This window comes from Lemur catta, chromosome 3 (genome assembly GCF_020740605.2).
Source record: "Lemur catta isolate mLemCat1 chromosome 3, mLemCat1.pri, whole genome shotgun sequence".
NCBI lineage: Eukaryota > Metazoa > Chordata > Mammalia > Primates > Lemuridae > Lemur > Lemur catta.
Genome location: NC_059130.1, coordinates 65370781 through 65384178, shown reverse-complemented (window position 1 = coordinate 65384178; position 13398 = coordinate 65370781).

Genomic DNA, 13398 nt, shown 5'->3' with positions numbered 1-13398 from the left:
CTTGAACAATCATCCCCCACAGCTGTGGGCAGGCGGTTGCCATTTTCAGGGTCCACAGCCTAGCCACTGTGGTGTGATAACGGTGTCACTGTAGGGCAGCTCCCTTCCCCTAGTCCAGGGACTCTCACTATGAGCTCTGCCCTTATACGACCTATGGTTAATGGGCCTTTTTGATGTGTGAACTCTCAGTGCTCCCCTAGTCATGAGAGACTAGTGCCTGGGTCTTGCAGGCACTGGGGCAAGGGAGACCATCGTCCCCAGGATCTGTGGCCTGTTGGGGTGCAGGGTGAACAGTGGCACCACCCCCTCCCCCTCCCCAGCATCTTTTTCGGGGAAAGTGGTAGGCTCCACCTCTCAAAATAGGGAGAGACAAGAAAAAGCCACTTTCTCTCTGCAGCCAGTGTGAATCTTGGCTGCAGATCAAAAGTTTCAGCCCAGTGACTTAACTCATCAGACTGGTTTTAGGTCAAATCAAAACGCTGGAGCTGGATTTTTACCTCCAACTGGCTATCTGCGAGAAATGAGGGATTATGTGAAGAAGACTAACGTGAGAGTTACGGGCATTCCTGAGGGTGAAGAAGCTAATATGCAAGGGTTGGATAAGCAATTTGAACATATGATTGAGGAAAATTTCCCAGGCCTTGCTAAAAATCTAGATATACAGGTACGAGAAGCCCAAAGGACCCTTGGGAGATTAATTGCAAATAGGAAGACTCCATATCACGCAGTCATCAGACTGACCACAATATCCACTAACGAGGCCCTTCTTCAAGCTGTAAGGAGAAAGAAGCAAGTAACATACAAAGGAAAGCCCATAAGAATGATGCCAGATTTCTCAACTGAAACCTTACAAGGAAGAAGAGACTGGGGCCCCATTCTCACTCTTCTGAAACAGAACAATTCCCAGCCTGGAATTTTGTACCCAGCAAAACTAAGTTTTGTATACAAAGGAGAAATTAAGACATTCTCTGATAAACAAAGACTAAGGGAATTCACTAAGACAAGACCAGCCCTTCAAGAAGTACTCAAAGCAGAGTTGCACATGGACAAGCACAAGAAACACTCACGATTGTAGAACTACTCAAAAGCTAAAGATCAAAGGCCAGATACCACAATGGCTCAAGAAAGAAAACATAGCAATGAAGTTCTACCCAACAGGATGAACAGAAATCTGGCCCATCTATCAGTCCTCTCAATAAATGTGAATGGCCTGAACTACCTCCTCAAGAGACATAGGCTGGCCCAATGTATAAAAAAATATAATCCAAGCTTCTGCTGTCTCCAAAAAACTCATCTAACCTGCAAAGATGCATTTACAGTGAAAATAAAGGGGTGTAAATCAATATTTCAAGCAAACAGAAGTCAAAAGAAGGCTGGCATGGCAGTTTTAATTTCAGATAACTTAGTTTTTAAATCAAAAAAAGTAATGAAAGAAAAAGATGGTCACTATATACTGGTGAAGGGTACAGTTCAACAAGAAGACATAACTATACTTAATATGTATGCACCCAACTTAGGTGCACCCAGATTCATAAAGCAAACCCTACTTGATCTAAACCAAATGATAAACAGCAACATCATAATAGCCGGAGACTTCAACACCCTGCTGACAGCATAGGACAGATCCTCCAAACAGAAAATAAACAAAGAAATAATTGACTTAAACAGAATGCTAGAACAAATGGGCCTGACTGACATTTACAGGATATTCTATCCAAAATCCACTGAATAGAATATACGTTCTTCTCATCAGCTATGGGACATTCTCTAAAACTGACCATATTGTAGGACACAAAGAATGTCTTAAAAAATTAAAAAAAATAGAAATTATACCAGCATCTTCTCAGATCACAGTGGAATAAAAGTAGAAATCAACCCTAACAGAAATTCTCATTTCTACTCAAAGTCATAGAAGCTAAACAACCTTCTCCTGAATGATCATTTCATAAATGAGGAAATCAAAGATTCTTTGAACTAAATGACAAAGGAGACACAAGTTATCAAAATCTATGGGACACAGCTAAAGCAGTCCTGAGAGGAAAATTTATTTTCATAAATGCCTATATCCAAAAGACCGAAAATTTGCAAATAGACAACCTAAAGAATTGACTCAAAGAGCTGAAGAAAGAAGAAAAGACTGACCCCAAACCCAGCAAAAGGAGAGAAATTAATAAGATCAAATCAGAACTAAATGAAATGGACAACAGGAAAACCATATGGGAGATTAATAAAACAAAAAGTTGATTCTTTGAAAAGATAAACAAAATATACACACCTCTGGCTAGACTAAACAAGAGCAGAAAAGAAAAATCTCTAATAACCTACATCAGGAACATGAAAGGAGAAATCACAACTGATGCCACAGAGATACAAGATATCATCTACGAATTCTACAAAAATCTTTATGTAGACAAACTGGAGCATGTGGAGGAAATGGACGAATTTTTAGAAACACACAGCCTCCCTAGGCTCAACCAGGAAGAAATAGAATTCCTGAACAGACCAATATCCAGAACTGGAATTGAAACAGCAATAAAAAACCTTCCCAAAAAGAAAAGTCCTGGACAAGATGCCATCACACCCGAATTTTACCACGCCTACAAGGAAGAACTGGTGCCCATCCTACAAAAGTTATTCCTCAACATCGAGAAGGATGGAATTCTCCCCAACACATTTTATGAAGCCAACAGAACTTTGATACCAAAACCAGGAAAGGATGCAACAAAGAAAGAAAACTACAGACCAATATCTCTTATGAATATAGATGCAAGAATTCTCAATAAAATCCTAGCAAATCGAATCCCGGTGCTTATCAAGAAAATAATCCATCACGACCATGTGGGCTTTATCCCAGAGATGCAGGGATGGTTCAACATATGCAAATCTATAAATGTAATTCACATAAATAGAAGCAAAAACAAAGACCATATGATCCTCTCAATAGATGCAGAAAAAGCATTGGACAAAATTCAACACCCTTTTATGATAAGAATGCTTAACAAAATAGGCATAGATGAGGCCTAGTTAAAAATGATACAAGCCATATATGACAAACCCACAGCCAACATCATACTGAATGGGGAAAAATTGAAAGCATTCCCACTCAGAACTGGAACCAGACAAGACTGCCCACTGTCCCCACTGCTTTTCAACATAGTACTGGAAGTGCTTGCGAGAGCTATCAGGCAAGAGAGCAGAATCAAGGGTGTCCAAATAGGGACAGAAGAGATCAAATCCTCATCCTTTGCTGAGGATATGATATTATATCTGGAAACCCCTAAGGATTCAACCAAGAGACTCCTGGAATTGATAAATGAATTCAGTAAAGTCTCAGGGTACAAAATCAATACACACAAATCAGAGGCATTCATATTTGCCAATAACAGTCAAATGGAGAACCAAATTAAGGACTCAATACCCTTCACAATAGCAACAAAGAAAATGAAATACCAAGGAATATATTTAAGTAAGGAGGTAAAAGACCTCTATAGGGAGAACTATGAACACTGAGGAAGGAAATCCCAGAGCATGTAAACAGGTGGAAAGCCATACCATGCTCATGGATCAGAATAATCAATATTGTTAAAATGTCTATACTATCCAAAGTTATATACAGATTCAACACAATCCCTATTATATTACCAACATCATTTTTCACAGATATAGAAAAAATAATTTTACACTTTGTATGGAACCAGAGAAGACCCCGTTTAGCAAAAGCAATTTTAGGCAATAAAAACAAAATGGGAGGTGTTAATTTACCATACTTCAAACTATACTGCAAGGCTGTGGTTATTAAAACTGCATGGTATTGGCACAAGTGCAGGGACATAGACCAGTGGAACAAAACAGAAAATCCAGATATAAAACCATCCTCATATAGCCATCTAATCTTTGACAAAGCAGACAAAAACATACTCTGGGGAAAAGAATCCTTATTCAATAAATGGTTCTGGGAAAACTGGATAGCCACATGTAGAAGACTGAAACAGGACCCACACCTTTCACCTCTCACAAAAATCGAATCATGATGGATAACAGACTTAAACCTTAGGTGTAAAACTATTAGAATTCTAGAAGAAAATGTGGGAAAGACTCTTATAGACATTGGCCTAGGCAAAGAATTTATGAAGAAGACCCCAAAGGCAATCACAGCAACAACAAAAATAAATAAATGAGACCTGATTAAATTGAAAAGCTTCTGCACAGCCAAAGAAACAGTCATGAGAGCAAACAGACAACCTACAGAATGGGAAAAAATTTTCACATGCTACACATCCGATAAAGGACTGATAACAAGAATCTATTTAGAACTCAGGAAAATCAGCAAGAAAAAAAATCAAACAACCCTATCAAAAAGTGGGAAAAGGACATGAATAGAAATTTTTCAAAAGAAGACAGAAGAATGGCCAACAAACATATGAAAAAATGCTCAACATCTCTAATCAACAGGGCAATGCAAATCAAAACCACAATGAGATACCACTTAATGTTGAGCCTAAGAATACTGAGTTATGGAAATGCCCCCTGTATTTTTGGACACAAGATTTGATTTCAAAAGTCAAATAAGGCTTTGCCTTAAAGAAAAAGTAAATGTGTTAGTTCAAATGCTGCCTCGCCTCAGGAGGGCATCTCATTGGTCAGTGACAGCTGCATTTCAAAGAGACAGCTGTAAGCTGGGCCTATGGTTCTCACCTGTTTTGAAAGACAAGACAGGCTTCACCTGGGGCCATAGGTTGCCAGAACTGATCAAAGGCCACCAGAGATGAGAGCTGATCAAATAGATATGCCAATGCCCAAGTTGGGCCCAGATGGAAACATGCGGTTAAAGTAATTAGCACAAGGCACAGCTCATGTTGATTTCTGAGATCATCTCTGTCTCCAGAAACACAATTACTGGAGCCAAGATGTCTCTGTTTTCTGCTAAAGTAATAGCCTTATCATAAAACTTAGAAGTTTGCCCTAAGAAGATTTTGCAATTCATTGTTCACCTAGATAGAGTTAGTTAAAGTATCTGTAATAGCCTTTTAAAAGACTTTGACCCTAAATCAAACTGCCTGTTATGTAAATCCCATTGCCCTTGGCAACGTAATAAGCATGTATCTGTCCTATAAATACCCATGTAAAAGGTTCAGTCTTTGTTATATTTCCACGGGAGAAACATATACCATCCGGATACCCTCCCTTTGTCTATCTTCATAAACCTTTACTTTATAAACTATATCTTTGGCTCTGCGCATTATTATTATTTTTTATTTCTGTTTCCTACTATTTTTTCATCCTTTGCGACGACCTGAGAGACCTGACCGGAAGAAAAACCTCTTTGCGGGGAGTGTAGCTAACTCCCTGCACTTAACTGCAGTGAGAATGGCCTTTATCAAAAAGTCCCAAAACAATACATGTTGGCGTGGATGCAGAGAGACGGGAACACTCATACACTTGTAGAGTAGGACTAAAACAATATTTTAGTTTGTTTGATGGTAACTTGTTTTTGCTCTTAGCTAACAGCCAAATTCCGCTTCTATACACAAAGCTTGCTTGCTTATTGCTTGGTTACGATAAAGAGGCCAGCTGTGCAGGGTGAATGTCCTTGAGGAAAGAATCTCCTGGGAAGGAATCTCTTGGGAAAGAATCTCTTATCAGAAATAACTAGCAACAGACTCCAGCAAAGAAAAAGTATAAAAGCTTTGTTTTTACCCCAGGGCGGGGTCCTGGTTTGTACAGAGACCACTGCGTTGGTGCTCTGGGACTTGGACCCTAGCTCGAGCTAGTCAAAATAAAACTCCTTTGCCTTTGCAGCGTCAGTGACTCTGTCTTTCTGTTCCCAGGGCCGAGGGAAACCAGCTCTAACATTTTGGGGGCTCGTCCAGGATCCCAAAACCCCCCGGAACAGAATCCGGATCTGAGGAGGAGTTGGAACTCTGAAAATCCATACAGTGTAGGTAACTGGGCCCTGGAAAGTGACTGGCAGAAGACTTAGGCCGACGCGCTGGTGGGTCGCCGGTCGGGAGTGACAGGAGACGTCCGTCGCCCCTTCGGTTGGTTTCGCTTCCTTTTGTTTCCAGTCAGTGGGAGGCACTCCTGAGCGGGGGAGATAAGTCCGGGGCCACTCGGTGGAAACTCTGTTTGGAAAGGCGAAACCAAGTGGATCCGTTTGACGAGGAATCCAAATGGCAGCCGGCTCAGTGTCTGTTGTTTCCTTGTTTGTCTTTTGTCTGTCACTAGTGGGAGGCACCCCGAGCGGGGATAAGTCCGGGGCCGCTGTCTGTCATTTCTTTGTTTGTTCCCCGTTGTCGTTACTTTGTCGCCTCGTCTGTGTTCTTCGTCTGTGCTTCCATGACGCCCCAGGTCTCTGAAGGTGCAATATTCTGGGTGCAACTCCTCCTTCTCTGCTCACTCTCCTTGGTGTTTGGCATCCGTCTATACACTGTAACTCCCCGTCTTGGGGTCCCCTGCAGAAGTGTGCATTTACATTTTTCTACTGGGTCGTAGTGGGAGTCCTAGCGTGGTTCCGGATCGACCCCCCCTTTTAAAGAGGTAAAGTCTGTCTGTCTGAGTGAATGTAGTGTGACTGTATGAGGTTCCACGGCTATGGCTACGGAATCTGAGTGGGTCCTAACCTGTGTTTCTGTGGCGACGTTGTACGGCATAATGGTGATTCACTCCCCTAAAAAGGAGTGACCTGGCCCGGGCTTTATACGGGTACACCTTAGCCAAGACGTGCCTAAGTTCCCATGAGGGACGCAGCCAGGCGGACACCTGAGAGAAACCCCCTTCCCCGTTTCCTTTGTGAGCATGGGACAGACTCAGACAACGCCTCTGTCTATCCTCATTGATCATTTTAAAAGTATTAGAGAAAGGGCACACAGCCTTTCCTTGGATATAAAGAAAAAGAAATTTATCACCTTGTGTGAGGCAGAGTGGCCGGGCTTCGGGGTAGGATTGCCACAGGAAGGAACATTTGATGCTGAGCTTATTGAAAAAATAAAAGAGATAGTCTTTGGTCATCACAGCCATCCGGACCAAGCCCCCTATATTATAGTCTGGCAAGACTTGGTCCAGGATCCACCACCTTGGCTAAGGGCCCTCCTGCCAGCATCAAGGAAGAAGACACAAGCCCTAGTTACCAAAGAGATAAAGAAAAGTGGGGTGCAGTATCCTCAGCCCACAGGGTCACCTGTGCTGCCAGACTCTAATCTATATCCTGATTTAATAGACCTAGAGTGGCATACACCCCCACCTTATGATCCCAGGGTGGCCCAGGGGGCCCAGGAGGCTCCTGCGGCTCCCAGGGCCCAGGGGAGGATGGGGCCTCCGACGGGGGGGGGGGGGAGGGCGGCGTATGGCACTAGACAATGGACTGGACAAACTCCAGATCTTGAACCAGTGAGGGCGCTTCCCTTGAGGGCCGTGGGACCCCCGGGAGTGGATGGGGAGCAGGCACATCAGTACTGGCCCTTCTCCACCAGTGATCTTTATAATTGGAAATCTCAAAATGCAAATTTCTCTGATAATCCAAGAGATCTAATTAACCTTTTAGATTCTGTCCTTTTCACTAATCAGCCCACATGGGATGACTGCCAACAGTTACTTAAGGTTCTCTTTACCACGGAGGAGAGGGAGCAAATCCAGGGGGAGGCTCGAAAGTTAGTTCCTGGAGAGGACAGCAGGCCTACGGTCAACCCTCGGGTCATCGACCAGACCTTTCCCCTTGAACGGCCGCCCTGGGACTACAATGAGGCTGAAGGTAGGGAGCGTCTCCGGGTCTACCGCCAGACTCTGATGGCCGGTCTCCGGGCAGCGGCACGGAAGCCGACCAATTTAGCTAAGGTAGAGGATATTCGGCAGGGGCCCGAGGAGAGTCCAGCGGCTTATCTAAAAAGGATTATGGAGGCTTTCAGACAGTACACTCCCATAGATCCTACTGCAGAAGAGAGCAAGGTGGCAGTAATGATGGCTTTTGTTAACCAGGCAGCCCCTGACATTAGGCGTAAAGTGCAGAAAATAAAAAGGCTGAGTGAAAAAACTTTAAAAGACCTGCTGGAAGTGGCGGAAAAAGTCTATAACAATAGGGAGATGCCGGAAGAGAAGTTAAAAAGAATGAGACAGGAAGATAAAAAGTTCCAGGCGGGTGAGGCACATAAGGCAAATAAAGAGATGACTAAGATCCTACTTGCAGCCATGGAAAGGGGACAGTCAGGGGCAGATGGCAAAAGACGACCCCGGAGGGAAAGACTAGGCAAGGATCAGTGCGCCCACTGTAAGGAGCATGGACATTGGGCTAGAGAATGTCCTAAGAAAAAGGGGGGCCCAGGGAGGAGAGCATCGCCTAAGAGAGTCTTACTAGCGGGGCAAAAAGAAGAAGGAATAATAATAACTGATAATAAAGGCAATCTTATCAGTAGCCCCCGGGTTACTCAAATCCTGACCTTGGCTCAGGCAGACGAGTACCGACTATATCAGCCCATAAAGATCAATCAGGAAGGGGAAATGAGCTACTGGCTTCACGAGTTTCCTGAAGCCTGGGCTGAGACAGGGGTGCAGGATAGGCAAAGCATCGGCCGCCTCTCTATATTAAACTGAAACCAGGAGCTGAACCAGCCCGGGTCAGGCAATATCCTATGCCCCAGGAGGCCAAGACGGGCATAACGCCCCACATTCGAAGGCTTCTAGATGCTGGAATCCTCCAAAAGTGCCAGTCAGCTTGGAACACTCCATTGTTGGCAGTGAGGAAACCAGGTAAAAAAGATTATCGGCCAGTGCAGGACCTCAGGGAGGTCAACGCGAGGGTCCTAGACATCCACCCTACAGTTCCCAACCCTTATACCCTGCTAAGCTCCCTTCCCCTGACACAAACCTGGTACACTGTCCTGGATTTAAAGGACACTTTCTTCAGTTTGGCAATAGTCCCGCGCAGCCAGGAAATATTTGCCTTTAAATGGCAAGATGAAGAGAGGAAAATTCAGGGGCAACTGACCTGGACAAGGCTGCCTCAAGGGTTTAAGAACTCATCCACCTTGTTCAATGAGGCCCTTCACGATGATTTGGGTGAATACCGTGCCAACCACCCAAAAGTGACTTTGCTGCAGTATGTAGATGATCTGCTACTAGCTGCCCCAACCCCACAGACCTGCTTAAAAGGCACTAAGGACCTACTTAGGGTGGTAGGTGAACGGGGATATCGGGCCAGTGCTAAAAAGGCCCAGATCTGCAAAAAAAAGTCACTTATCTAGGATATAAAATAAAAGGAGGTCAGCGATGGCTGATTGAGGCAATGAAACAGACTGTGTCAGGGATTCCCACCCCAACTTCATGTCAAAAAGTGCGAGAATTCCTGGGGTCAGTAAGGTACTGCCGTCTCTGGATCCCAGGTTTTGCAAAAAAATCTCACCCCTTATATAAAGGCTGTAAAGTGGGCCAGACATGGGAATGGACTATGCAAATGGAAGACGCCTTCTGGGCCCTAAAAAAAGAAAGCTATGTTAGAGGCCCCGGCCTTGGCGCTCCCTGACCTCACAAAGGAGTTCCACCTGTTTATAGGTGAGAAAAAGGAAATAGCCAAGGGGGTTCTTACACAGACACTAGGACCTTGGAGGCGGCCAGTGGCGTACCTGTCCAAAAGGCTAGACCCAGTAGCAGCAGGATGGCCAGCGTGCCTGCCCATCATTGCAGCTACCGCTTTGCTGGTCAAAGATGCCGACAAGCTCACCCTGGGCCAGCGTCTGCACATCACCACCCCTCACGCCATAGAGGGGATCTTGAAGCAGCCGCCGGGGCGATGGATCACAAACGTGAGGCTGACTCACTACCAGGGACTTCCGTTGGACGCCCCTCGCATCGGATTCCGGACTCCTGCCATCCTGAACCCAGCCACGCTTCTGCCAGATCCAGTGCCAACAATGCCTGAACAAAGCTGCCTTGAGATCCTGGCCGAGACCCAGATGGCCCGGAGTGATCTGCGAGACCACCCCCTCGTGAACAGCGACCTGACCTGGTTCACGGATGGGAACAGCTTCGTCCGGGACGGACACAGGTATGCAGGGGCGGCCATAGCAGATGAGCAAGGCAGGCTTATCTGGGCCATGCGCCTCCCACAGGGGACCTCGGCCCAGAAGGCTGAACGGGTCGCATTGACAGAAGCCCTTCGCCGGGCCCAAGGGAAGAGGCTGACGGTGTATACTGACAGCCGCTATGCCTTCGGGACAGTGCATATACACGGAGCCCTCTATAGAGAAAGGGGCTTCTATACAGCTGAAGGCAAAAAGATTAAGCACAAGCCAGAGACACTCCAACTACTAAAAGCCATCCTGCTACCCAAGGCAGTGGCTGTAGTCCATACCCTGGGGCATCAGAGGGGGGACTCCCTTGAGGCCAGGGGCAACCGGGCTGCGGACATTGAGGCAAAAAGGGCTGCAGAAGGGGCTGTACTAACCGATGTTTTGCATCTGAGCTTGCCGCCCCCTGGGATGAGAAAGATGCCCCCCCAACCGGACTATTCCAGCACGGACATAAGGTGGGCCACAGAAAAGCTGCAGGCAATGCCAAACAAAGACAGCTGGTTCCAAGACGGAGAACATCGCCTGGTAGTCCCTGAGGCCTTAGGGAATCACCTACTAGGACACTTGCACCAGACAACGCATCTTGGCAAAAAAAAGATGTTACAGCTGCTGGCCACGGCACGACTCAGATTCAAATCACAAGAAAAGACGGCAGAGGACATTGTCAAAAACTGCCGTGTCTGCCAGGTTATGCAGCCGGGAAAGGTCAGAGGGACCCATACAGGTACCAAAAAACGGGGGAGACAACCAAGGTTATTTTAAAAAATAGATTTTACAGAGATAAGACCAGAAAAATATAGGTACAAATACTTACTGGTCATAATAAATACCTTCTCAGGATAGATAAAGACTTTTCCTACTAAAAAAAAAAAACTGCTTTAATAGTGACAAAAAAAATATTAAAAGAAATAGTTCCCAGATATGGGCTGCCAGAGAGCATAGAGTCTGACAATGGACCAGCCTTCACAAGTCAAATTAGTCAGGGACTAGCCTGGGTGCTGGGGACAGATTAAAAATTACATTATGCATATAATCCCCAGAGCTCGGGGCAGATAAAAAGAATAAACAGAACCCTAAAGGAGACTTTGACTAAATTGGTCCCAGAGACTGGCGGAGACTGGGTGACCCTCCTTCCTTTCACCCTGTTCCGAGCTCGGAACACCCACTATCATCTAGGCCTAACCCCCTTTGAGATTATATATGGTGCTCCTCCACCTATAATACCAAAGATGAGATCTGAGGCTTTGCCTAAAAACCCTAAAAAAGTGCTGCAGGCTATACAGGCCCTACAACGGGTTCAGAGCCAGGTCTGGCCTGCCCTCCAAGCCATTTATCAGGCCACCCGACAGGAGAGAAAAAAGGCTAACGGACATCCCTACCAGCCGGGAGATTGGGTATGGGTAAAGCGACATAATAACAAAACCCTGGAGCCCAGGTAAAAAAAACCTTTTCAGATTATCCTTGTTACCCCCACTGCCCTAAGGGTTGACAGACTGGTGGCCTGAATACACCACTGCCACGTGAGACCTGCGGACAAAGACAAACAGGAGCAGCAGCAAGTTCAGTGGAGAGCCTCGGTGGATCCAGAAAACCCACTGAGGACCAGACTGTCTCGCGTGACAACCGGACAGCAGCAGGACCAATAAAAAGACACACGGACTAAAATTACTTGTGGTGACTGTTATACTCATAACCCTTATAAAAAAACAAAACAAAACAAAAAAACAATGACTAATTCTAATTCTAACCCCCACGTGCCTTATAACCTCACGTGGGAGATCACTAACCTCACTGTCTGAGGTGGTGCTGCAGAACCAGAGAGGACTAGACCTAGTATTCCTCCAACAGGGGGGGCTATGTGCAGCCCTGAGAAAAAAAAGATGCTGCTTCCACGCAGACCATACTGGGGTGGTTAGAGAATCTATGCCTAAAGTCAGGAAAAGACTGACAAAGCAAAAACAAAAACATAAACAAAAAAAAAGGTTGGTTTGAGTCATGGTTCAATAGCTCCCCTTGGCTGACTACTTTGCTCTCCACCTTTTTAGGGCCTTTGCTTGTGCTCTTACTCATTCTCACATTTAGACCATATGTTTAAAATAAGCTGGTTAACTTTGTCAGAGACCGAGTCAGCGCCGTGCAATTACTGGTCTTACGACAGCAATACCAGGGCTTAAAAATAAAAGACATAGAAGGCTCATAAAATAAGAGACCCCATGCACGAGCAAGAATGCTCGTAGGAACAAGAAAAAGGGGGGAATGTAGAGTAGGACTAAAACAATATTTTAGTTTGTTTGATGGTAACTTGTTTTTGCTCTTAGCTAACAGCCAAATTCCGCTTCTGTACACAAAGCTTGCTTGCTTATTGCTTGGTTACGATAAAGAGGCCAGCTGTGCAGGGTGAATGTCCTTGAGGAAAAAATCTCCTGGGAAGGAATCTCTTGGGAAAGAGTCTCTTATCAGAAATAACTAGCAACAGACTCCAGCAAAGAAAAAGTATAAAAGCTTTGTTTTTACCCCAGGGCGGGGTCCTGGTTTGTACAGAGACCACTGCGTTGGTGCTCTGGGACTTGGACCCTAGCTCAAGCTAGTAAATAAAACTCCTTTGCCTTTGCAGCCTCAGTGACTCTGTCTTTCTGTTCCCGGGGCCGAGGGAAACCGGCTCTAACAACTGCTGGTGGGAATGCAAACTAGTGCAACCGCTGTGGAAAGCAATATGGAGATACCTTAAACAGATACAAGTAGACCTACCATTTGATCCAGCAATCCCATTATTGGCCATCTACCCAAAAGAACAAAAGACATTCTATAACAAAGACATCTGCACCCGAATGTTTATAGCAGCATAATTCATAATTGCAGAGATGTGGAAACAACCCAAATGCCCATCAATACATGAGTGGATTAGTAAACTGTGGTATATGTATACCATGGAGTATTACTCAGCTATAAGAAATAATGGTGATGTAGAATCTCTTATGTTCTCTTGGAAAGAGTTGGAACCCATTCTACTAAGTGAAGTAGTATCCCAAGAATGGAAAAATAAGCATCACATGTACTAACCATCAAATTGATTTCACTGATCATCACTTAAGAGCACATTTAGGAACAACATTAATCGGGTGTTGGGCAGATGTGGGCGGGGGGAGGTGATGTGTGTATACATACATAATGAGTGTGATGTGCTCCATCTAGGGGTGGACATGCTTGAAGCTCTGACTCGGGGGGTTTGGGGGGGCAAGGCAATATACATAACCTAAACTTTTGTACCCCCATAATATGCTGAAATAAAAAAAAATAAAACAGTGAAACAGAAAAAGAAATCATTATTTATTTTCTCAAA